Here is a 25,117-nt window from a genome sequence, read left to right as displayed (position 1 = left end):
TAAGAGTTAACATATATATATATGTAGTTTACATGTCTCTTTTCAGACTCAAAATAATGTTTAAGGCAAGATATACCTTGATTTGCATTTACACAGTACTATTTGAAGTTTAAAGTACTCCTTTAAGTACTTTAAAGTACTATTTGAGCTTCCCTTGTAGCTCAGTTGGTAAAGAATCTGCCTGCAGTGCAGAACCCGGGTTTGATCCCTGGGTCAGGAAGATCCCCTGGAGAAGGAAATGGCAACCCACTGCAGTATCCTTGCCTGGAAAATCTCATGGACAGAAGAGCCTGGTGGGCTGCTGCAGTCCATGGGGTCGCAAAGACTCAGTCATGACTGGGCAACTAACACTTACTTACTTACTTACTTGTTTGAACTTATAGTACTTTAAGATCTCAAATTTGCATTTGCAATTTTTTACCTCCATTAATTTATATTGAGAGGCTTTTTAAAAAAATAAACTTGTTCTTATGGATCATCAATTTGCTGCTACTTCCAGCAATAATTTCTGAATTATTGTAAAGGATTTTCATGAAGTCACTAGAGATCCTGGCATGAAAACCCGAAAGTATAAGAAGCTTACTTAAAAGCAATCTCTGTAATAAAATCTTCTTTTATATAAATAAAAAAAATTTTAATTAGTTTGTAAATTTTTATACCCTCACATATTTTAATAATTTATAATATATTATAAATGGTCTCACATATATTGTCATTAGGATAGCGATCATATTAAAGAGATGTGTGTTTTTACATAAACAGACACTCTGCATAGAGTAATCTGGATTTTCTACTAGCTATTTTGGAAAAAATAACAAAAAGTCTTGTCAGTCTCAGACTTTACTGGCATTCATATGGAATTCACAAGGTTCAAAGTTAAAGTTTATTTTGAGTACTTTCCAAACTTCCTAGAAAATGCCACTAGAAATAGACATGACCATTGAGTGTTTTTTCCCCCCCCGGATGGTTCTAGAAATTTCAATTTTAACCACAGCTGAAAATGCTGTGAAAGAATATTTCCATCCTTTTGGTGATAATCTTTAGTAGAAAACAAAAATGTCAACAATTACTTCTGACTACCAGTGAATATATTGATGAGATCATTTTGGTTAGTAAACATATTGCATATATTAATAAAGTATAATGTATATGTCAACATGGTATTACTCCCACTTTCCTCTGAAAATATCAGTATCTGCAGTACCAAAAAATACAAAGAAAATATTATAAAGTTTTAATGAAAATGATAAAGATACCTAGAGAAAATTCAAAAGAAAGTTAATCTTGTGCAAGCAGTACCATTGACTGAAGTGTTTGACAATGAAATCAAAATCAGCTAAACCTTAGAAACACAGTAAATAAATGTATTACATAAGAATGTTGGATAAACCTTCTTGATGTACTGTTGCCATGGTGAAGCACAATAATGAAGTTAAAAGAACAAATACACAAACCTAAGTATATTTATTAAGAGGAAATCAGAAACTTGAAGAAATCTTTAGTTAAATTCAGCCAATGGATACAAAGGCAATCAAGTGGTTTCCAAAATGAGGAATTACATGAAGACACAAACTGCAATGCCTTCCAGGATAACTTTATGTTTAAGTAATTTTACAACAGTAGAAAGAGAGACATGACTTCTTACAGAGACTTGTAAGCACTATGAATGATTTAAAACAGTTAAAAGATTATTTTTAAAAAAACACATAATACATGTCATGATATATTTGTTGTAATTCATAGAATGCATAACATCAACAGTGAATCATACAGTATTTTTTTTAACTATTTATTTCAGATTGGAGGGTAATTGTTTTACAATTACAATATTGTTCTGCTTTCTGCAATACATCAACATGAATCACCTGTAGGTATACAAATATCTCTTCCTTTTATAATCTCCCTCCCTCCTCCTACCCCATCCCACCTCTCTAGGCAGTCACAGAGCACAGGAATTTGGTGGGTGTGATCTGTCAATATAGGTTAATTGATTCTAACAAATGTACAACTTTCATAGGGGATATGAGTAATAGAGGAGGGGGTAGGAGGATGGGTTATGTGGAGTATCTTTTACCTTCTACTCAGCTTTTATAGGAATCTAAAACAGCTCTTTTCCAATGAGTCAACTCTTCGCATGAGGTGGCCAAAGTACTGGAGTTTCAGCTTCAACATCAGTCCTTCCAATGAACACCCAGGACGGATCTCCTTTAGGATGGAATGGTTGGATCTCCTTGCAGTCCAAGGGACTCTCAAGAGTCTTCCCCAACACCACAGTTCAAAAGCATCAATTCTTCGGCGCTCAGGTTTCTTCACCGTCCAACTCTCACATCCCTACGTGACTACTGGAAAAACCATAGCCTTGACTAGACGGACCTTTGTTGGCAAAGTAATGTCTCTGCTTTTAAATATGCTATCTAGGTTGGTCATAACCTTCCTTCCAAGGAGTAAGCGTCTTTTAATTTCATGGCTGCAATCACCATCAGCAGTGATTTTGGAACCCAAGAAAATAAAGTCTAACACTGTTTCCCCATCTATTTGCCATGAAGTGATGGGACCAGAGGCCATGATCTTAGTTTTCTGAATGCTGAGCTTTAAGCCAGCTTTTTCACTCTCCTCTTTCACTTTCATCAAGAGGCTCTAGTTCTTTGCTTTCTGCCATAAGGGTGGTGTCATCTGCATATCTGAGGTTATTGATCTTTCTCCCGGCAATCTTGATTTCAGCTTGTGTTTCTTTCAGCCCAGCGTTTCTCATGATGTACTCTGCATATAAGTTAAATAAGCAGGGTGACAATATACAGCGTTGACATACTCCTTTTCCTATTTGGAACCAGTCTGTTGTTCCATGTCCAGTTCTAACTGTTGCTTCCTGACCTGCATACAGGTTTCTCAAGAGGCAGGTCAGATGGTCTGGTATTCCCATCTCTTTCAGAATTTTCCACAGTTTATTGTGATCCACACAGTCAAAGGCTTTGGCATAGTCAATAAAGCTGAAATAGATGTTTTTCTGGACTCTCTTGCTTTTTCGATGATCCAGCGGATGTTTGCAATTTGATCTCTGGTTCCTCTGCCTTTTCTAAAACCAGCTTGAACATCTGGAAGTTCACGGTTCACGTATTGCTGAAGCCTGGCTTGGAGAATTTTGAGCATTACTTTGCTAGCATGTGAGATAAGTGCAATTGTGCGGTAGTTTGAGCATTCTTTGGCATTGCCTTTCTTTGGGATTAGAATGAAAACTGACCTTTTCCAGTCCCGTGGCCACTGCTGAGTTTTCCAGATTTGCTGGCATATTGAGTGCAGCACTTTCACAGCATCATCTTTCAGGATTTGAAACAGCTCAACTGGAATTCCATCACCTCCACTAGCTTTGTTCATAGTGATGCTTCCTAAGGCCCACTTGACTTCACATTCCAGGATGTCTGGCTCTTGGTGAGTGATCACACCATTGTGATTATCTGGGTGCTGAAGATCTGTTTTGTACAGTTCTTCTGTGTATTCTTGCCACCTCTTCTTAATATCTTTTGCTTCTGTTAGGTCCATACCATTTCTGTCCTTTATCAAGCCTATCTTTGCATGAAATGTTCCCTTGGTATCTCTAATTTTCTTAAAGAGATCTCTGGTCTTTCCCATTCTGTTGTTTTCCTCTATTTCTTTGCATTGATCGCTGAGGAAGGCTTTCTTATCTCCTTACTATTCTTTGGAACTCTGCATTCAGATGGGAATATCTTTCCTTTTCTCCTTTGCTTTTTGCTTCTCTTCTTTTCACAGCTATTTGTAAGGCTTCCTCAGGCAGCCATTTTGCTTTTTTGCATTTCTTTTCCATGGGGATGGTCTTGATCCCTGTCTTCTGTACAATGTCACGAACCTCATGCTAAGAGTTGACTCATTGGAAAAGAACCTGATGCTGGGAAGGACTGGGGGCAGGAGGAGAAGGGGACGACAGAGGATGAGATGGCTGGATGGCATCACCGACTTGATGGACATCGGTTTGGGTAGACTCCGGGAGTTGGTGATGGACAGGGAGGCCTAATGTGCTGCGATTCATGGTGTCGCAAAGAGTTGGACAGACTGAGTGACTGAACTGAACTGAACTGAAAACAGCTCTGAAAAATAAAGTCTTTTTTTTCAAAAACACACATACATCTGAATGGAATTATTCCCTTTCCTTCTATTTTTAAGAAGATATGTATTTGATGGGATTTTTAAATTAAAGGAAATGGAAATTTGAGGGATTCTAGACATTATCATCTAATTCTAGGCATTATCAATCTATATTCTTGGTGATGATGGGAAGTGCTGCTTATCCATACCCCGCTTTAAAGCAATAAAACAATCTTTCCTTTCCCTGGACCCCCTAACCAAAACTAGTCCTTTCCTCAAAAACATACAAGCAAAAACTGGTTTTACCATAATTCTACATGCAGTCACTGCTACCCAATTAGAAACAAATGTTTCGGGGGAAATTTTAATTTGTTTTACATGCAAAGTTGCCGTGATTCATAATTAGGGCAATGCAAATTAAAACCACAATGAGATACTATGTTACGCCCACTAAGCTGGCAAAAATTAAAAAGTTTGACATTAACGCGAAGTATTGGAAAGGATGTGATGCAATGGGAACCTCACACACTGTTGGGAGAATAAACTGGTATAAGAATTGCTAGGATCCTTAAATCCCGCTCATAAATGTATTCCCTAAAGAAACTCAGACATGTGTACCAAGGAAATATGTTAAAAACTGTTCATTGCTTCTTTGTTTGTAATAGCAAAATTGTAGAAGCCATCCAAATGTTCTCAGCAGAAAAAAAGATAAAGGCATTGTGCATTCATACTAAGGAGCACTGCAGCAGTGAAAAGAACCACAATTAACACATTAATACAGATGCATCTTCAGAACATAATGCTGACTGAGAAGCAAGTCTCCAAAGACTATATTCAGAAGGATTCCACTCTCATAAAAGTAAAACTAAAAATATACAACTAAATAATACGTTGCTTAGAAATACATATGATTGTGCTGCTGCTGCTGCTGCTGCTGCTAAGTCTCTTCCATCGTGTCCGACTCTGTGCAACCCCCATAGACGTCAGCCTACCAAGCTCCTCCGTCCTTGGGATTCTCCAGGCAAGAACACTGGAGTGGGTTGCCATTTCCTTCTCCAATGCATGAAAGTGAAAAGTGAAAGGGAAGGCGCTCAGTCGTGTCCGATTCTTCACGACCCCATGGACTGCAGCCTACCAGGCTCTTCCGTCCATGGGATTTTCCAGGCAAGAGTACTGGAGTGGGTTGCCATTGCCTTCTCCCACATATGATTATGGTCAAGCCATAAAGTAAAGCAAGAGAATGACTAGTACAAGTTTAGTCTAATGGCTTACTTCTGGGCACACACATGTGACTTAATTAGTGATAAATATGATGGACAAGATGAGTTCTGGGTATATAGGAATTTATTTATTTAAACAGTCTATTTTAATAATCTTTTATATGCATGAAAATTTTAAAATATAAAAAGGTTTTATAGGACAATGTGCAGAGTATGATTCCTTACTATGGAATCAAGAACTTGTTATAGCTCTGTGGATCAAAATATATAAAAATGCAATGTATTTCAGGGAGGTCTTGGATGTAGGGTGGGAGATGGAGATGACTCACACAGCACTGATCAATTTTAAAGTTTACTTCCTTTTGTCAGAATATTGTTAAGACCAGATCCCTTTTAAGATGTTATAGCTAAATCATAATATATGCACAATTAAAACACTTTTTAAATTTTACAAATGTGGTTTAGGTGTGTGAATTCTCTTTGACTTTAGGTTAGTTTTGAAAGAACAATGATGAACAACCTGTGAATCTGTGTGTATGCTTGTATTTGTGTGTGTGTATACTTCCCCTTGAGGCTAGTGAAAAAAGAAAGGATGAGTAAAGTTGTACTTAGGATTATTACTAAGTTTCTAAGACTTTTAAGTTATAATGATTCAGACATGGAAAATGTGCACCTCAAGTCACAAAACTAGTAATTCTCTAAGCAAGAATGAGAAGGGAAAGCAATATGTATCTTGTTATATATGTGTAGTCCAGTGTGAATTTACACTTATTCTTTCATTATTTAGAGAATCACTTGATTTAAACACATGCCTTGTTCACTCTAATTTTGTTATTATAAATTTGCACTCAATCATATTATCATCTCTTATTCTCACAAAATCCAAAGTAAAGAGAAAGCTGTTTTCAGAGGGTGCAGGACTCATTTCAGCATCACCTTCCTCTGTATGTTGAGCCACTTCAGATTTATTTGGTAGATTTGGAATGAGCCAAGAGATGTGCAGTTAACCACACCAGGTCTGCTGTTTTAAACGTGGTATGATTAAGGGAGCCCGATTTCTGGGCTGCCTTTTGAGAAACTATCCTAGACAGACTAAGATGTCCCAGTGGGTCAGACTCTATGAATCTTTCACTTTTAAAAGTAGAATCGTGAACAATTAGGCCCGACTTTTAGAACACGATTACCATCAGGATGTGGTATTTGCTTCTCACAACTTCTTCATAAATACTTGTCACCTCTTACTAGAGGAATAACCCTTAAGCTTAACACTCAACCCTTAAGCTTTGTTTGTTTTCTTCAAACAAAAGGTCAGTTAAATTTTCCTATCCAACATGTTATACCAAACAGCTAGAAGGATTTGCATACTAACTTTTTGTCCACGGTCATGTATCCAGAGTATCTCCACCGTTTAATTGATGCAGTTCAGTGATGGATTTTTATTTCCTAAACTTTCTGGCAAATAATATGTCTTATCAAACTAATTTATCTTCTTTTAGAGCCTCTCCTTTTATCTTCTCCCTCTTATCCTTTCTTTATTCTGTTTACTCTCCTTCTCTTTTTCTGCTTTCTTTTACTGACAAATCACACCCCTCACTCTGGCTTTATATCACTTTTTTGACTCAGTAAGCAATGATTACTAAATTAATTACATTTTTACATATATATATATCTATATTTGTCTCTAGATGATAATTTTTCTGAATCTTTTCTGTTCTCCTGAGTAGTTCCTAACTCTCTAATCTTGTTCCTTTCATTCATGGTTTCATCAACTTCTGGGTGAATCTTGAAAGCTTTCACCTTGCCTCTTGCCTAGACACTGTGACCAGATCTGACCTGGTCTTACTTCAAGGAAGAAAAGTTTAGAGTTTGTGTACTTTTTAAATTATATGTTTAAATATATACAATTAGAAAATATGATCCATGTAAACAAGGAGAGCACATCCACTCCTTTAGAAACAAATGAGGTGAGGACCTAGTAAGAGGAATTAAAATAGAAATAATTAAAGAATTGCTAATAACATTTGTTTGTGGGCAACGTCATGGAATACCAAACTGATTTACAGTCTTATTCCATGCTGCAGGTTAGCAAGCTATGCCTCTAGAAAAGAGACACCTAACAGAGTTAAGGAGATCCAGCATATGTAAGAGCTGAAGAACTGCTAAAACTGATAATGAATTTTTGGCCTGTACCCTTAAATCCAATATGCAATAACGAGTCAATTATAGTAATTGGAGAAATTATTTTAAGTTGACAGCAATTTTTTTAGACTTAATTTAGTATTAGACAACTATTCAGGCTTCAAAACAGCTTTTTCATTCTACAAGCAGCACTCTATTAGAAAAGGTTCTCAGGAATACATGGTACCTCTGCTGAATCTAGATGAGAGTAAACAAATATTTTGGCATTGCCTTTTGCTGAACAGGACTACTGGGAGTACCCATTTTTCATTGTAGGGCATGATTTTAGCTTGAGAAAGTGTGGTGTCTCTACTCACTGTGAGAAATCAGTTATTTTTGCACTCCAATTTTATGTGCCAAGTACCTGAACTGAAAATCCTATTATTATTCTATTATTATGTAAAGTTTAACTGCCCTTTCTACCATTTCATCAAGCTCTTCTAGATTAGTAATTGTCACATTTTGGTCTTTTAAAAGTTATTTTTGGTTTCCGCTTTTATTATTATTGTTGTTTATTCTAAGCTACACGGGAAAAAGAAAGTGCGTTGTAGAATATTGGATTGTCACATTATATATGGTGCTTCCCTGGTGGCTCAGATGGTAAAAAATCTGCCTGTCATGCAGGAGACCACATTATATATAAACATATCATATATATGTAAACATATATACAGAATGAATGTAGAATAATTCTAAGACAAAATACAGTTTTTGTTAGGGCATTATTATTATTTATGTTTTATAATAGTAACTTTATTATAAGTTGGTGTTTGCATGCTCAGTTTGCAACCCCGTGGACTGTAGCCCACCAGGTTCCTCTGTCCATAGGACTTCCCAGGCAAGAAAACAGGAGTGGGTCTCCAGAGGATCCTCCTGACTGAGGGATGGAACCCAAGTCTCTTGTGCCCCTGCATTGGCAAGCAGGTTCTTTACCTCTGTGCCACCTGGGAAATCCCTTTGATAACATCACATTAAAGTCAGAAAGATGCTTGCTCCTTGGAAGAAAAGCTATGACAAACCTAGATAGCATATTAAAAAGCAGAAACATTACTTTGCTCATGAAAATCCATATAGTCAAAGCTATGGTTTATCCAGTAGTCATGTATGGATATGAGAGCTGGACAATAAAAAAGGTGGAGCACCGAAGAACTGATGCCTTCCAACTGTGGTGCTGGAGAAGAGTCTTGAGAGTCCCTTGGACAACAAGGAGATCAAACAAGTCAACCCTAAAGGAAATCAACCCCGAATATTCATTGCAAGAGGTTTTCCTGGTGGCTCAGATGGTAAAGAATCTGCTTGCAATGCAGAAGACTTGGGTTCAATCTCTGGGTTGGGAAGAGTCACTGGTGAAGGGAATGACAACCCACTCCAGTTTGCCTGGAGAATCCCACGGACAGAGGAGCCTAGCAGACTATAGTCCATGGGGTCGCAAAGAGTTGGACACAACAGAGCAACTAACACAACACTCATTGGAAGGATTGATGTTGAAGCTCCAATACTTTGGCTACGTGATGCAAAGGGCTGACTCATTGGAAAAGACCTTGATGCTGGGAAAGATTGAAGGCAGGAGGAGAAGGGGACAACAGAGGATGAGATGGCTGGATGGCATCATCGACTCAATAGACATGAGTTTAAGCAAACTCTGGGAAATAATGGACAGGGAACCCTGGCATGCTACAGTCCCTGGGGTCACAAAGAGTCAGACACGACTGAGTGGCTAAACAACAACAACAAAAGTTAGAAAGTTCAAAAAGACTTAAAGAACCCATTTCATAGCTTACTTTTATGTTTTGAGCAATACTCCATTGAGTACATAGAGTTGTTTAATACGAACTAGTATGTGGTTTAAAATCCAGTCACACAAGATATGTTGAAGAACAGTAAAATTACAGCCTTGACCAGTGTAAATAGTGTTAGTCGTTCAGTCATATCTGACTCTTTGTGACCCCATGGACTGTAACCCACAGGCTCCATGGAATATAAATATAAATATCCATGGAATTTCCCAGGCAAGAATACTGGAGTAGGTTGCCATTTCCTTCTCCAGAGGATCTTCCTGCCCCAGGGATTGAACTCAGGCCTCCTGGATCATAGGCAGATTCTTTACCACCTGAACCACGAGGAAAGTCACAGCCTTGACACATTCATATAAAATATCTATATATACACCTACATATTTTTTTCTGAATACTATGGACATAAACCCTTGGAGAATCTAAATAGAAAAGAGTTGTTAAAATTTATGACTTGTGTCAATTAGGAAGATATATTTTGCGAAAATTTATCATGAGCTTTCAAACAAATCATGATTTTATTTAATGACAATTATATATTTTAATTTATAAAATAGTCCTCTGGCTTTAAGTTTAGAAAACTTGAAGAACTATACAATGATGAAAGGGCATTGACACTTGGCTCTCTTTTTAGAATTATCTTTAAATATTTATAAATCAATACTTAAAAGCTTGAGAAATTACAGATAAAGAAATATGTAACTCATCAACTATTATAGAGATATATAATTTTTTGACAATCAAACAGGATTTGTATCCTACCCTATATGCTTTTCTCTAAGATTAATTTACTTTCTTTCAATTTCACCACTAAGTGTTCTTTTTCTCCTTCTATAGACATTTTAGTGCTATTGTCCAAAAAGGCAACAAATAATGAGGAAGACTTTTGTTGGGAGGCAACAGTGGGCAAGTCTGCCAGTTTCAACAAGAAATTCTGCCAATTTCAGCCATCGTTTGGCCATTTAGGGAAATGCTTCAACATTCTCTGTTAAAACACCGAGCCTTCTCATTTACCCCAGTTTGAAAGGTCACGCCTTGGAATTCAGTGAAACCTGAATGCTAAATACATTACCAAAACATCTTTATTAATTTATCTTTCTTTATAATGACAGTAAAGGGGTAAATATTAGGTTGACCTAAGAATAATAAGACAGTCATTAGTTTCTTAAAATTTTCTCTTTGGCAATATGTAGTGACTAACATCTTCAGAATTTCAGCTCTGATGTCTATTGTGTACTGCATACAAAATCACAGAGTCACTATCAAGTTTTCTGTGGAGACTGGTAGAAAGAAGCATTCATTCATTTAATCATATATTAAACAGTTTTTAAGCACCTACTAATGTAAACACTTGTAGAGCTTAGGGGTTAAATGTCATAGACAGAACATAAATAATAGCAGAAAATATGTAAATTATGATAGATGGTTTGTTGCCAGGTGATTGATTTTATAGTAAAAAAGCAAGGACATGCTAAAATAGGTAAAGATGAACAATAGGGTTGTAGTGGTATGTAGTGCTGTAGTGTCAGTCACTCACTCCTGTCCAACTCTTTGGGATCCCATGGATTGTAGCCCCCCAGGCTCCAGTGTCCATGGGATTCTTCAGGCAAAAATACTAGAGTGAGTTGTCATGCCCTCCTCCAGGGGATCTTCCAGACCCAGAGATTGAATCCCAGTCTCCTGTATTGCAGGCAGATTCTTTACCATCTGAGCCATTGGGGAAGGGGTATAGGTATAGGTGTAGGTTTATTTTAAATAGTGATTAGCTTAAGCCCCAAAGAACAGCTTTTATCTGAGCAAAGACTACAGAAAGGAAAGAGACTTAGGCATACGGTTATCTGAGGGGAAAGTATTCTATGCTCCACGAAAAAACTCAGATAAAATTTAATCTTATCTTAAATAATGTGTTGACCTTCCCTCAAACTTACACCAGTTGATATCAGAAGTACTAGCAAAGAAATCAACTTATTTGGAGGTAAAGTACTCAGTAAAAGAAAGAAGAGCTATTAAAATACAGACTCTAGGAACTATAGGCCCACAAATAAGAACAATTAGTGTTTTGTTTTGTTTTTTTTCATATTCAGGTGCTATAGTGATGCATATGTGATGAAGAGTAGAGAAAAGGAGACATAATAAACATTAATAGAAAGTTACTCAATTCATTCAAATAAGTATTCTTTCATTAATTTCTATTATAATTTTATATCAGTAAAGTAATATGATACACAATGATCTTTGTTTTATTTATTGACCACACTATGTGGCTTGCAGGATCTTAGTTCCCCAACGAGTGATTGAATCTGTGCCTCTTGCATTGGAAGTACAGTGTCTTAACCACTGGACTGCCGGGGAAGTCCCTGATCTTTGTTTTTTACCACAAATGTTAATTCCAGAGTTATTTAAATTGGAATTGATATACTGTGATAGCTCTCCAGATAGAAAAGCTTACATATTGTGTTTACAGACTATTTTCCTCACATGATAATAAAATTATGCAACTATGTGTGGAAGAAAAAAGGACCAGGGTGTAGGAAAAATGATTTAATGGTTTTGAATAATTAGGAGCAGGATGTTGTCTCAGTGTAAAAATTTAACTTTTTTTCTTCAAGAGCACATGCTATTTCAAGACCTACATCATAGTTACACTTAATGAAACCCTCTGAGGACACACTAAACTGAAATTTCCTGCTTCTAAGTTTGGATCCCATAAACTAGATTTATTTATCTTATTCTGGCTTCTAGCAAATGGCAACCCACTCCAGTGTTCTTGCCTGGAGAATCCCAGGGACGGGGGAGCCTGGTGGGCTGCCGTGTATAGGGTTGCACAGAATTGGACACGACTGAAGCGACTTAGCAGCAGCAGCATTGGAAACTACATGCAACATTGAAAGTTTTGAACATGTAGTCTTTTGTGGTCTGTATGGTACTATAACTGAGTAAACTGAGATTTTGTAGACTTAAATACATAATCTCTTACGGTACTAGACTTGTAACAGTTGAGAATTTCATGAACTGTGAGCTTTCAGCGTTAGTCTGAAAATTCACACAATTAGTGAATTTTTGAAGGATGTTTGACTTATACAAAAACTCTAATATAAGCTCTTTGATTTTGGTATATTTATTTTGAAAGAAGTAGGATGGAACCTGCTTCATTAAATATGGAAACATATTAATTTATTATCAAAAGACTTAGTAAGAATTCTAATAATTTTTGAACTGATAACATGGAACACAGTTGGGAAATCCTTTTGGAAACTGTATAATTGAAGAAGTTAATTCATGTGAAGAATTCAATTAATTAAAATATTAAAAAATATTTAGGAGAATTATTTTATGGATTTCACCCCTGCCAGTTTGCTCTAGACCTTAAACCTTGTTTATATCTCATTTGAAGGACTTCCTATTCAAATTAATGAGCCCAAACATCCTTGAAAGCTTTATTCTTAATGATATCACTTTCTTTAACCACATTCTTTTTAGCCTAAAGAAATGAACAATTTCTGCTACACAACCCTGTTAGTTTGGGTGGATTTAGATGCAAGGAAATCTTTCTGTTAAAATTTAAAATGCCGAAGTTACGTCAGAGCAGTTAAGAAAATATTTCAGAATATCAAAGCACATACAATTGTGAGCCTAGTAGAATCCATTAGATTATCCCTTATTTCAGGCTTTTTTCTTTCAATCTATAATCCAAGGTTTCTTAAACATAATAAATATATGCAGAGTCAGAATTATATAAGTCTGACTCATAAATATATGAGTCAGAAAATATCTGACTCATCAGGTTTTATCATTTTAGAAAACATCCTAGTTAAGGATGATCTTGTGACAAGATGAAAAATGCAGTGACAGCCAGCAGTATAGATTAAGAGTTAATAGGTTCTTTAGTCAGTGCTGTCTTACACTGTGCTGAGGTGGAGCTGATATTGTCCAGACTCTGGGTCTTGTCTTGCTCACCTTTAACCTCTAACATAGGGCCTGGCATATCACAGATGCTTGCAAAACTGAGGATCATGCTATTTAAGCCTAGCACCCTTGATAGCAATAATGGCACAGCCACTGAGTTAAACCATGGCTATACTCTGACCAGATTAAATTCCTGTGTGAACAGAAATTTTCCCAAATAAATTTTATTGCAGTGAGAACATATTTTAACTTGATAAGAGGAAGAGCAACTTGGGAAGGTCCTAGGGGAATGTTCCTTTTCCTTAAAATGTGGAAACTTTATATCATGTCATATCTCTTTAATGTCCCCCATTTATAATAAAAAATATTTCCATATTATAATAATATGTATTATATTTCCTTTAAATATATCCTCAACATACATTTAAACCACATCAGACTGCCCCTATCATCCCTCTAGAGAAAGTCTTGAATAACTAGAGAATATGTACCATGCTCATGGTCAGATGGCATTAAGATATCAGTTCTTGTCAATTTAACTAGCAAATTCACTACAGTTCCAGTTATCATTCCAGCAGGAATTTTTGAAGCACTTTCCAAATATAAAAATCTAAATCACTTTGGATAAAAACAGAGCAAATATAGATGAATCCCCCTAACTAGTTATTATGGTTATTTTATGTGTTAACTTGGCTAGGCTATGGTGCCCAGTTGTTTGATCAATCAAACAACTAATCACAGTTAATCTAGATGTTGCTGTGAAGGTATTTTGTAGATGTGATTAACATCTACCATCAGTCAACTTTAAGTAAAGCAGATGATCCTTGATAATGTATGTGATAAAGCCGTCCAATCATTTGAAGGCTTTAAATATTGAGGTTTCCTAAAGAGGAAAAAAATTTTCTTCAAGTTTTTTTCCATGCTTCTCTTGACCATCTGAGGCCAGAAAGTAGCTGCTGAGTATTTGGTTTAGAGAAGGGTGAGGATTAGGCAGGTGCAGGTGAAGGTATAGAAACAGAGTGAAAGGAAAAGGGAGAGAAGATAGAAAATTACCAATTGCAGATTCCACTACTGTGTAGTTTTTCCTAGAGCAGTTTTTCATGCAATATTGTGCTCTAGTTGATGAAAATAATCTTATAGGCCATTTGTTCCTGATTTTTTAAGTTTGTAGGTACTTATAAATGTATCTGAGATATATGAAAAATATATACATATAATTTACTTCATTCTAGAAGAAAAATTGTCATTTGAATTAATTAGCAAGTTTTATAAATGAGATCCACAGCTCTTACTGGATCCATCAAAAAGGGAAGTCCCTTGAAACTCAGGCAACTATATGCACAATGTGAGCCTCTATGACATTTATCTTATGAATACAGATTAGTTGCTTTTGTACAGGAGAAAGAGTTTGTAGTTTTCATTATATTCTCAATATGGATCTTAATTCATATAATATTCAAAAACAGAATAAATTATTTTAAACTAAAACCTAAATGAATGTTAACAATCTTATTGTACAGGTATTCTTTCATCATATTTCTGAAACATAATACATAAGATAATGTAAGTGGGTACCATTAGACAGTAATAAGAAGGCCCTTCAATAAAGACATTTTTAAAAAAATAAAATAACCATCAGAAACTTGGAGTCCTACCAATGACGTTTAATTTGATCATTCTATATGTTCTTTAAATTTTGAGTTTCTACAGCTGCTATAAATAGTCAAAACTAAAAATTTCTTGACAGACATCTAAATTTATATGTAACATACCGTATTTCACAAAGTTCACATAAGTAACATGACTAAATTTATTTGTATTATCTTAAGTTAGAAGACGGAGAAGGCAATGGCACCCCACTCCAGTACTCTTGCCTGGAAAATCCCATGGACGGAGGAGCCTGGTAGGCTGTAGTCCATGGGGTCGCTAAGAGTCAGACATGACTGAGCGACTTCACTTCACTTTTCCTGTTCATGCACTGGAGAAGGAAATGGCAACCCACTCCAGTATTCTTGCCTGGAGAATCCCAGGGATGGCGGAGCCTGGTGGGTTGCCGTCTATGGGGTCGCACAGAGTCGGACACGACTGAAGCGACTTAGCAGCAGCAGCAGCAAGTTAGAAGAAATTGAGTTTGGAACTGGTGGATCATTATTGTTATTCAACTTTGAGCATCATTTATAATAAGAGATCCAGTAAAATATAATACACAAAAGTGCAACAAAATAGTTAGGATTCAGGATGATAGTACACAAACGTAAAAACCAGAGCTTTGTCAATAATGACCATTTGACTTTGGGAACACCATTTACTTCATTGGACTTCATATATAAAAGAAGGAAAAAAACCAAGAATTTCTATATAATATACATCTAAAATTATTAGCATGAAGATATCTTTTAAGTGCTCAAACTTTGTAGAAATGTTGGTTAGCAATATCAGTTTTATTAGATTCTGGCATATGTTATATGATGATTGCAAAAGTGTGATTAGTCTAAAAACATTACAGATCACACTTGTTCACTCTCTCTGCCCAACGAAGGGGCTGTATTCTAATTCTCTGTATGTTGACTGAAATAAGCTTTGGCAGAGACGCAGGTTATGTCCTCAGTTATTTCCGCTTGTTCACGAAAAATTTATGATGAGCACTAAAATGTGTTGAATACCTACTAAGTGCCAAGTGCTAAACATTTTCAATGCATTGTTTCTTGGATTCCTAACAAAACCTTATAAAGCAGTATGATTATCACTTCCATTTGACACAAAAGGTAGCTAAGTAGTGGTGAAGTTTGGGTTCATACTTGAGTAACCTAAAGCCAAAGTCCATTAAGCTTCACATCTCTAATGTGGCTCATATTTTAATTGATATAATAGCTTTTTATTTTTGCAACTGATAAAGGTGGTAAATAAAAAAATACTTAAAAATTAAACTCATGGAGTAACCTGTAAAGCTAAGCTTATTTACTCCATCACTGCTTTGAAAGAATAACAACGCACTCTACACTTAATGTGGGTCGACAGTGGCCTCCTGTAGGGTCAGGAGTACTGAGTGTGGCAGTGCTTGTATGGGATCTTTTGAAGAAGGTCCTAATTATCTTCATTACCTTCACCATAGTTTGGCCTCAGGTCAAACAACAGAGAGGGAACACAGCCCTGCCCATCAACAAAAAATAGGATTAAAGATTTATGGAGCATGGCCTCGCCCATCAGAACAAGACCCAGTTTCCCCCTCAGTCAGTCTCTCCCATCAGGAAGCTTCCATAAGTCTCTTATCCTTATCCATCAGAGGGCAGACAAAATGAAAACTACATCACAGAAAACTAACCAAACTTATCACATGGATCATAGCCTTGTCTAACTCAATGAAACTATGAGCCATGGCATGTAGGGGCACCCAAAATGGACAGGTCACGGTGGAGAGGACTGACAAAATGTGGTCCACTGGAGAAGGGCATGGCAAACCACTTCAGTATTCTTGCCTTGAGAACCCCATGAACAGCACAAAAAGGCAAAAAGATATGACACTGAAAGGTGAGCTCCCCAGGTCGGTAGGTGCCCAATTGCTATGGGAGATCAGTGGAGAAATAAGTCCAGAAAGAATGAAGTAATGGAGCCAAAGCAAAAACAACACTCAGCTGTGGATGTGACTGGTGATAGAAGTAAAGTCTGATGCTGTAAAGAGCAATATTGCATAGGAACCTGGAATATTAGGGCCATGAATCAAGGCAAATTGGAAGTGGTCAAACAGGAGATGGCAAGAGTGAACATCAACATTTTAGGAATCAGTGAACTAAAATGAACTGGAATGGGTGAATTTAACTCAGATGACCATTATATCTACTACGGTGGGCAAGAATCCCTTAGAAGAAATGGAGGAGCCATCATAGTCAACAAAAGAGTCTGAAATGCAGTACTTGGATGCAATCTCAAAAACGATAGAATGATCTCTGTTCGTTTCCAAGGCAAACCATTCAACATCACGGTAATCCAAGTCTATGCCCCCACCAGTAACGCTGAAGAAGCTGAAGTTGAATGATTCTATAAAGACCTTTTAGAACTAACACCCTAAAGAGATGTCCTTATCATTATAGGGGATTGGAATGCAAAAGTAGGAAGTCAAGAAATACCTGGAGTAACAGGCAAATTTGGCCTTGGAGTACAGAACGAAGCAGGGCAAAGGCTAATAGAGTTTTGCCAAGAGAACACACTGGTCATAGAAAACACCCTCTTTCAACAACACAAGAGAAGACTCTACACATGGACATCACAAGATGGTCAACACTGAAATCAGATTGATTATATTCTTTGCAGCCAAAGATGGAGAAGCTCTATACAGTCAGCAAAAGCAACCCGGGAGCTGACTGTGGCTCGGATCATGAACTGCTTATTGCCAAATTCAGACTTAAATTGAAGAAAGTGGATAAAACCACTAGACCACTCAGGTATGATCTAAATTAAATCCCTTATGATTATACAGTGGAAGTGAGAAATAGATTAAAAGAACCAGACCTGATAGACAGAATACCTAATGAACTATGGACAGAGGTTTGTGACATTGTACAGGAGACAGGGATCAAGACCATCCCCAAGAAAAAGCAAAATGACTGTCTGAGGAGACAGCTTTTAACAAATAGCTGTTAAAAGAAGAGAAGCAAAAAGCAAAGGAGAAAAGGAAAGATATACCCATTTGAATGCAGAGTTCCAAAGAATAGCAAGGAGAGATAAGAAAGCCTTTCTTAGCAATCAATGCAAAGAAATAGAGGAAAACAATAGAATGCGAAAACTAGAGATCTCTTCAAGAAAATTAGAGATACCAAGGAAACATTTCATGCAAAGATGGGCTCAATAAAGGACAGAAATGGGATGGACCTAACAGAAGCAGAAGATAAGAAGATAGCAACAATACACAGAAGAACTATACAAAAAATATCTTCATGACCCAGATAATGACGATGGTGTGATCACTCACCTAGAGCCAGACATCCTGGAATGTGAAGTCAAGTGGGCTTTAGAAAGCATCACTACGAACAAAGCTAGTGAGGTGATGGAATTCCAGTTGAGATATTTCAAATCCTAAATGATGATGCTATGAAAGTGCTGCATTCAATATGTCAGCAAATTTGGAAAACTCAGCAGTGGCCACAGGACTGGAAAAGGTCAGTTTTCATTCCAATCCCAAAGAAAGGCAATGCCAAAGAACGCTCAAACTACCACATAATTGTACTCATCTCACACACTAGTAAAGTAATGCTCAATATTCTCCATGCCAGGCTTCAGCAATACATGAACTGTGAACTTTCAGATGTTCAAGATGGTTTTAGAAAAGGCAGAAGAACCAGAGATCAAATTGTCAACATCCGCTGGATCATCAGAAAAGCAAGAGAGTTCCAGATGGCTTCCTCTGATGGCTCAGCAGTAAAGAATCCACCTGCTGATGCAGAAGACTCCATTTGGATCCCTGGGTTGTGAAGATTCCCTGGAGGAGGGCATGGCTACCCACTCCAGCATTCTAGACTTGGAAATCCATGGACAGAGGAGCCTGGTGGGCAACAGTCCATGAGTTCCAAGAGTTGGACACTACTTAGCAACTAAACAACAACAACAAAATCCAATAATGCATCCTTCATTCAATAACACATCCTCAACTTATAATGTCAAGGATCAGGAAGCAAAGCAACCTAACAATAAATATATGTATTTACTCAAGTAAACCTGACAATTCCAAGATATTTTAGTTAACTGGGACTTTAATAAAATTGTGTTTAACACATTTAAAATGTAGCAATGTCTTTATTAAATATAATATGATTGTGGTCTAAAACATACTCCATTCCAGGGAACTGCTTCAAACAACAACTATATCTAAATTTCTAAAACACAACTACAAAAGTTGTATTTTTGTCTTAGCCTATAAAGTTTATTGTCATGTCATAAAAAAAGATTTGAAACCTAAACAATTTCATTGAAATAATTTTTAAAATAAATATGTAAATTGATTAATAAAATATTTAAGCTTGTTACCCTAATATTAGGTTCACATTATCTAATAAAAAGAAGTCTCCTATTTTGCCTCACATTTGAAATGAACACAATTAAGAAAAAAAAAGTCAACAATTTGGTATTGCTGGCATTCTTTTCCCACAGTTTTAATCCTCCTTATTTTCTGCTATCACATTATTTATTCTTCTCTAGTACTTAGCAAAGTTCCAATTTTCTCTTCAAATTATCCTTGGAAGAGAAGCAAATTGAGGTTCATGCACAGATATCTGCATAATAATTTGTGTCAGGTTAACTAATGGTTATGGGTTCAAACTAATACTCATTTGTAAAATGTATCAAATCAGTTCATGGATATAAGACAAATTTACTTAGTTTCCAATGATACAACAAAGTCTGTGTGCTCATGAATATGCTAATGACCCCCCACTGACTAGGCTGGAAGGAGAGGGACAGACACCTTTTAAACCTGCTAGCTGCTATTTCACTATACCACTTGTTCATGTCACTATGGTTTATGATAAGCACAATCGGGTCTGAGTTAACCTAAGCCTGAATAGAGAATTAATGACAGATTTATACAAAAGTTTATGCCATATTAACATTTTTTATTTAAAAAATATGTTCCATGTTAAGACGGGTAAGATTGCTCTGAAAATTTGGGCTCCATCCAACAACTGCAATAAGGTATAAAACCTTAATACCACAGGGTTGGGTTGGTTAATTGTTTATTTAGATTTCTATTGGGTTGAGTTTTTGTCCTATTAATTGGTTGTAAGGTAGAAAGCATATGATACATTTAATTAAACCATGAAGGAAGAAAAGGATTAAAACTTGATTTATATTTAAAAGTAAATACACCCCTTTGACCATTTTTGCAAGCGATAATATATTGTGTTAGTTTTGCATTATACTGTCTTTTTTAAGTAAAGAAATTTAAGGGGAAAAAAGGAAGAAATATGTTCTAGTAAAGTATTTGCAACTTATCTGATAATAATACCAGTCACCTAATAATCATAGAACCTAACTCTGTCACAGACAATGATTCCATTTTACTTTTTAATATTAAGAAGAATTTTAATGGGTCTTTAAAATCCATTTATTCATTTTTTATAAATAACGTTAAAGTTAAAAACAAATTAATTTGATTTTAAGTTAACTCAAATATGAAAAATACAGATTACTTAATTTACTGATTTAAAGAACAATATTGTAATTCAAATTAGATATGAAAAAATAATAATCTGGATTTATTGAGGATGGAAAGTTTAAGTTGTTTAAGCTGGAATGACATAGTATGTATAAAAGAATATCTTATTATTTAAATGGGTTTTGTTGATTTAATTATCATATATCTAATCATATGTTCTTTTTCCTTAAATCACATTAGGTCAACATTTACATTCCAAATTTTACAATTAAAGGTATTCTATATTATGCAATTTTATACTAGTTAAGTCTATATATCTTCAAAATTACACCAACTTATAAGTAGATAAACTAAAATTAAGGTATGAAAACTATCCAGTTACTTTGAGTTGCATAACTATGGGTTGATGAAAGAATTTGGCAGGCATGGTTGTCCATGTGAATAAATGGGAAAATGTGTGAGATATCTCATTAGTGTGCAGACCCTGTGTCTCTGATAAACTTTTATTTTCCTTTTAACTGCATTGGAGCATTTTCTGGTATTAAATGAGAGAATTTCTTAAATTTAATAATGCAACAGCAACATGGTAGTAGTAATTTGGTAGAAAAAGAAAGATTTCCTAAGAAATTATAGACATTTATATAGTGCATCCCTGGACTTCAAAATCAGACACAGACAAATCTTCTGAACAAGTATATACTGACTTTCCATCTTAAATTCATTCTCTGAAAGTCTGATTAAGTCAAGAACTAACAGATGCTACAAGTTTGACTCTTGGAGTGTCTGTCTTTAACACCATTGCAATGATATATCTTTTGTTTATGGGTTAAAAGCTTCTCTGAATCGTAAACAAAGATAAGGAACGAAACCAATCACTTCAAATAATGTTCTTTAAATATATTTATTTTCTGAAATGTTGACCATTATCATGGTATCTCTAAAAAGATAATTCTTTTTTTCAAGCTGTGTTCAATTTCATACATAAAGTGTGAAACAAGTTTTGTATAGTGAATGCATATTTTGATCTTTAAAGTATTGTTAATTGTTCTATAGCAATCACTAAGGCAAGTCTTAAAAATTAAGTAATTCTCAAATTTTAACCATGGAGGTAAAGGTTGAAAACAAAATATTGCTATAATTGTTATAGATATGATCTAAATTAGAAATATGTAATAATACTATTAACTGAATTCTGATTAGATTTTATATGTTTATCAAATAATTTTTCCACGCTAACATCGAGCTTATAAGGTAACCTTCCTGTTCTGATATTATTTGAATTTTTTACTGAAGTAAATATCTGTTATGCATAAAAGAGTGATAAAATATGTACAAGTGAATGTGAAGGTTCTCCTAAGTATGCTAGGGTGTTGACTCAATTTAAACTTCACCATATCCTAGGCGTCACCAGTGAGAAAAGTACATACACCTACCTTGGCCATTCATTTAACATAGTCTTAAAATTACGGACCCAAGTCTGATTTCTTTTTAATATTTTGTTATTCACTGCTTTTCAAAGTGAATGAAAGATCTTATGTATTCTAAAAGTTTACATATTTTATCTAACAAATTATATTTTGGCATGTGCCAAGATATACTGGGGAAGAGGAGAGTTGAAGCAATAACCAAAAGCTTATTCTTAAAGTCAACCAAATATTGCAGGTAAAACATATTTTAGCTCACATTGCCCATGTAATTTCTCAATTATATATTTTATCTTACATATTTAGAACTGGCATTAGATTCTGTGCATTCATTTTATGATCTTATAGGGTAATATCATCCAGAAAAATAAATTAATTCTTTATGGCTGAAAGCATGTGTCAGTGTTCTGATATTTCCTTACCATTAAAGAAAGCAAACTGTAGAATATAATAACATGAATTCTTATTTCAAATTTTCAATGATTTTCTCAAATAATAAGCCTTTGCCAATTCCTGAATATTACACACTATTATTTGAAAATAAAAATTATAAATCATTATAATTGTTACCAAAGATAAGCTATTCAAGAAAATTATGGGGTTTTGGTTAGCAACTAGAGATTAGAGAATTTGAGGAAATGTGTTATTATAAAATATGATATCAATTTAATGTAATACCTCCTTCTAAGAAAATAAACTAAAATAACTGCTATTTTTAGTTTTTGTTACTATCCCATGACATTGGGTTAGGCATTTAATGTGTTCTTTCCATTTCCTCCCCTAATTATCTAATGGCTATTTACAAAGTTACATTCAAAAACAATATCCATTTCCACAAATGTGTCAGGGAACTTAGTACAATTAATGAATGACAGGAGATAGGAAACCAGCCATAATATTTTTAAAGAATCACAAAAATAAGACTTAATTGAAGTTTCCATTATTTGGAGAAACATACGGAAGAATTCAGTAGAAACTTATGAAGGAATTACTCTGAATGAGTTGGTGGTCCACTGTTAATGTGCCTGATTACGGATGATTAAGTACAGGATTTCTCCATGGAAAGACATTTTGCAGATTATAATTTCATTTGGGTATGAAAATACACTAAAATTATGTAAATCAATATAATTTGAACCCAAATCTGACATCTAATTTTCCTCAGCAATAAATTTGTCATGTCTCTACACAAACATCTTATAAAGTAGATGCTAGTTTCTTAAATTGTCCAATTGTCTGTACTGTTGAAACAAGCATTAACAGATGTTTCATCTCAACATTTCAGTAAGTTCTATCCTGGAAATTATTTTTTTTTAAAACACACTTTAATTTCTCTTTAACAATCTGATATAATCAATTGGGAAATCTTTGCTATTTTCTTTGTTATCTCAATATCACACCGTCCCGAAAAAGCTTGCATAAGGTTATCAGACAAATGGAAGCAACACATTCTATTACTTATTAGCTATAAAAAGCTTTGAAATTAGAGTTAATATAGAAATACCAACATTTTCTCAACCCTAGTTGTTTTTTCTCCTTTGTTGCCTACCCCATGATCCAACACAGAGGAAACAGTTCAGTGTTAGTAAAAGAGATTTAAACACATCTGGCAACAGCGAACAATGAAAATTCCATTAGTTCAATAGTTCGAGATGTATGTGTAAATAGAGGTAGAAGGCAAATAGAAGACAAATATAATAAATCCAAAGTTATTACTTTTCCTTAGATTCTCCATTGTGTTTAACAGCAGAGTGAGTGAGGCTCCAAGACCCCCATAAGTATTCTCTCACCCTCCTTTTTAGAATACTGATTATATGGAAAGTTTAATGACTCTTGTGGGGAAAAAAGGTTTTCCAGCTGTCAAAATTTAAGCTTAGCTAATAGTACAGCTAATTTTAAAAGGCATTGTTCCCTGATTAAGATATTTGTTCAGAAGTATGCCTTTAAATCCATTTAGATGTTTTATTACTTCTCAAATTTATTTTCTAGAATAGCACTGTACATAATATTATCCAGTAGAAACAGGTATTGTGTACATCTTGGGGAGATATACTGTCGTTTTTCTAACACGTGAAATAAATGAAAATTGTTTAAATATAATTTCAATGTCACTAACTGAGTTCTATAGTAGAAACATTGTCAAACGACTTGAGAATACTACTCTGAATAAATATATTTATTTTGAATAATGCACTTACCCAGAACAGCTCCTAAGGAAATTCTTGGTGAACTATTCTTAGGGTGGAATTTGATTTTCTGAGATTCCGCAGAAGAAATGTACCCCCAGGCAAGGTGGGGAAGGGTGAAAGCCTTGCAATATGATCCTGCAGGCAGGGTGAGGTCCAGTTAGCAGAGCTTGATGATCCTAAGGCAGGAGGTGACACTCTGCTGGAGAGAGAGTGTTGTTCTGAGTAGACTGGAAGGGTTGTCACATTCTATGTGCTCAGCAGCAGAAGGGAAACATCAGAGCTTCCTGTTACATCACTCTGACCCCGCCTGCAGTTAGTGTTAGGTTACTTTCTTTCTCAAATGGCATACCCCAGGAAAGCAGCACTCCTTTTTTATTCTGAGACAGGAGCAAGAAGCAGCCTGAACAGACACAGATCATAGGCTATATGAACACATTGTTAGCAGCAAAAGCTGGCTGGATTTCACCTTGACTGAGTTCTGTTAGAACTTGTCAAACAGAGCTGCCTATGGTTTGAAGGAAATCTGAATACAGTATTCTGCTCAAAGAATTAAAGGAGTTAGGGTGTGTGTGTGTGTGTGTGTGTGTGTGTGTGTTGAATTATACTTTACAAAGCATCAAGGGGATATTTTAATGTAACATGTCTTTCTTCATAGATGAACACAGAAAAGTAATAACTATTTTTCCATCATGATTAGTTATGTGATCTAATTCTTCTTAATTTGGACCTCTGATAATCAGAGCTAGTCCCTGATCAGTTTTCCACAATTAAATGATGAAACTCTTTCCTGCAGGTTTTTTGAACATTTTTTAAAATTTTATTCATGACATAGGAATATGTCCTAACCAGAACCATTGTGTGTGCATGTGTTGTATGTGTATAGATATACATATATAATTATTTTTCATTATTTATAAATATATATTTTAGAGAAAATAACCTTGAGAACACTTATACATTTAAATGATTGCACATATTTTAAAATATTTGACTTATATTATCACCTACGAAGTAAAAAAGTAATTAATACCTTGTACCTCAAAATAGCCTTAACAAAAATGCAGATAGTTTATAATTATAAATTATGAAACAAGGTAAATTACATAACATACTTTTACATTTTACAAAAAAGTTTACCTCAAAACATAATCTTATTCTAAAATGT

At 35.2% G+C, this 25,117-nt stretch overlaps 1 protein-coding gene across 8 annotated transcripts in view; it reads right to left on the bottom strand.

Moving 5' to 3' along the window:
• The window catches only part of CALCRL (calcitonin receptor like receptor), a 127,451-nt gene extending 103,237 nt beyond the window's left edge, over positions 1 to 24,214 (bottom strand). For 3 of the 8 annotated variants that reach the window (XM_081579438.1, XM_081579435.1, XM_081579441.1), the window contains exon 1: positions 23,962 to 24,214. The gene's annotated coding sequence lies outside the window, so the exon portion shown is untranslated. The remainder of the gene's footprint in view (positions 1 to 23,961) is intronic. The other 5 variants (XM_081579434.1, XM_081579439.1, XM_081579437.1 and 2 more) reach the window with 3 other exon arrangements.
• Between the last annotated feature and the right edge of the window lie 903 nt (positions 24,215 to 25,117).

Source organism: Giraffa tippelskirchi, chromosome 3 (genome assembly GCF_054371585.1).
Source record: "Giraffa tippelskirchi isolate mGirTip1 chromosome 3, T2T-mGirTip1v1.2.pri, whole genome shotgun sequence".
Lineage (NCBI taxonomy): Eukaryota > Metazoa > Chordata > Mammalia > Artiodactyla > Giraffidae > Giraffa > Giraffa tippelskirchi.
Note: the sequence above shows the minus strand (reverse complement) of the source record. Positions and strands in the feature narration are given on the sequence as shown.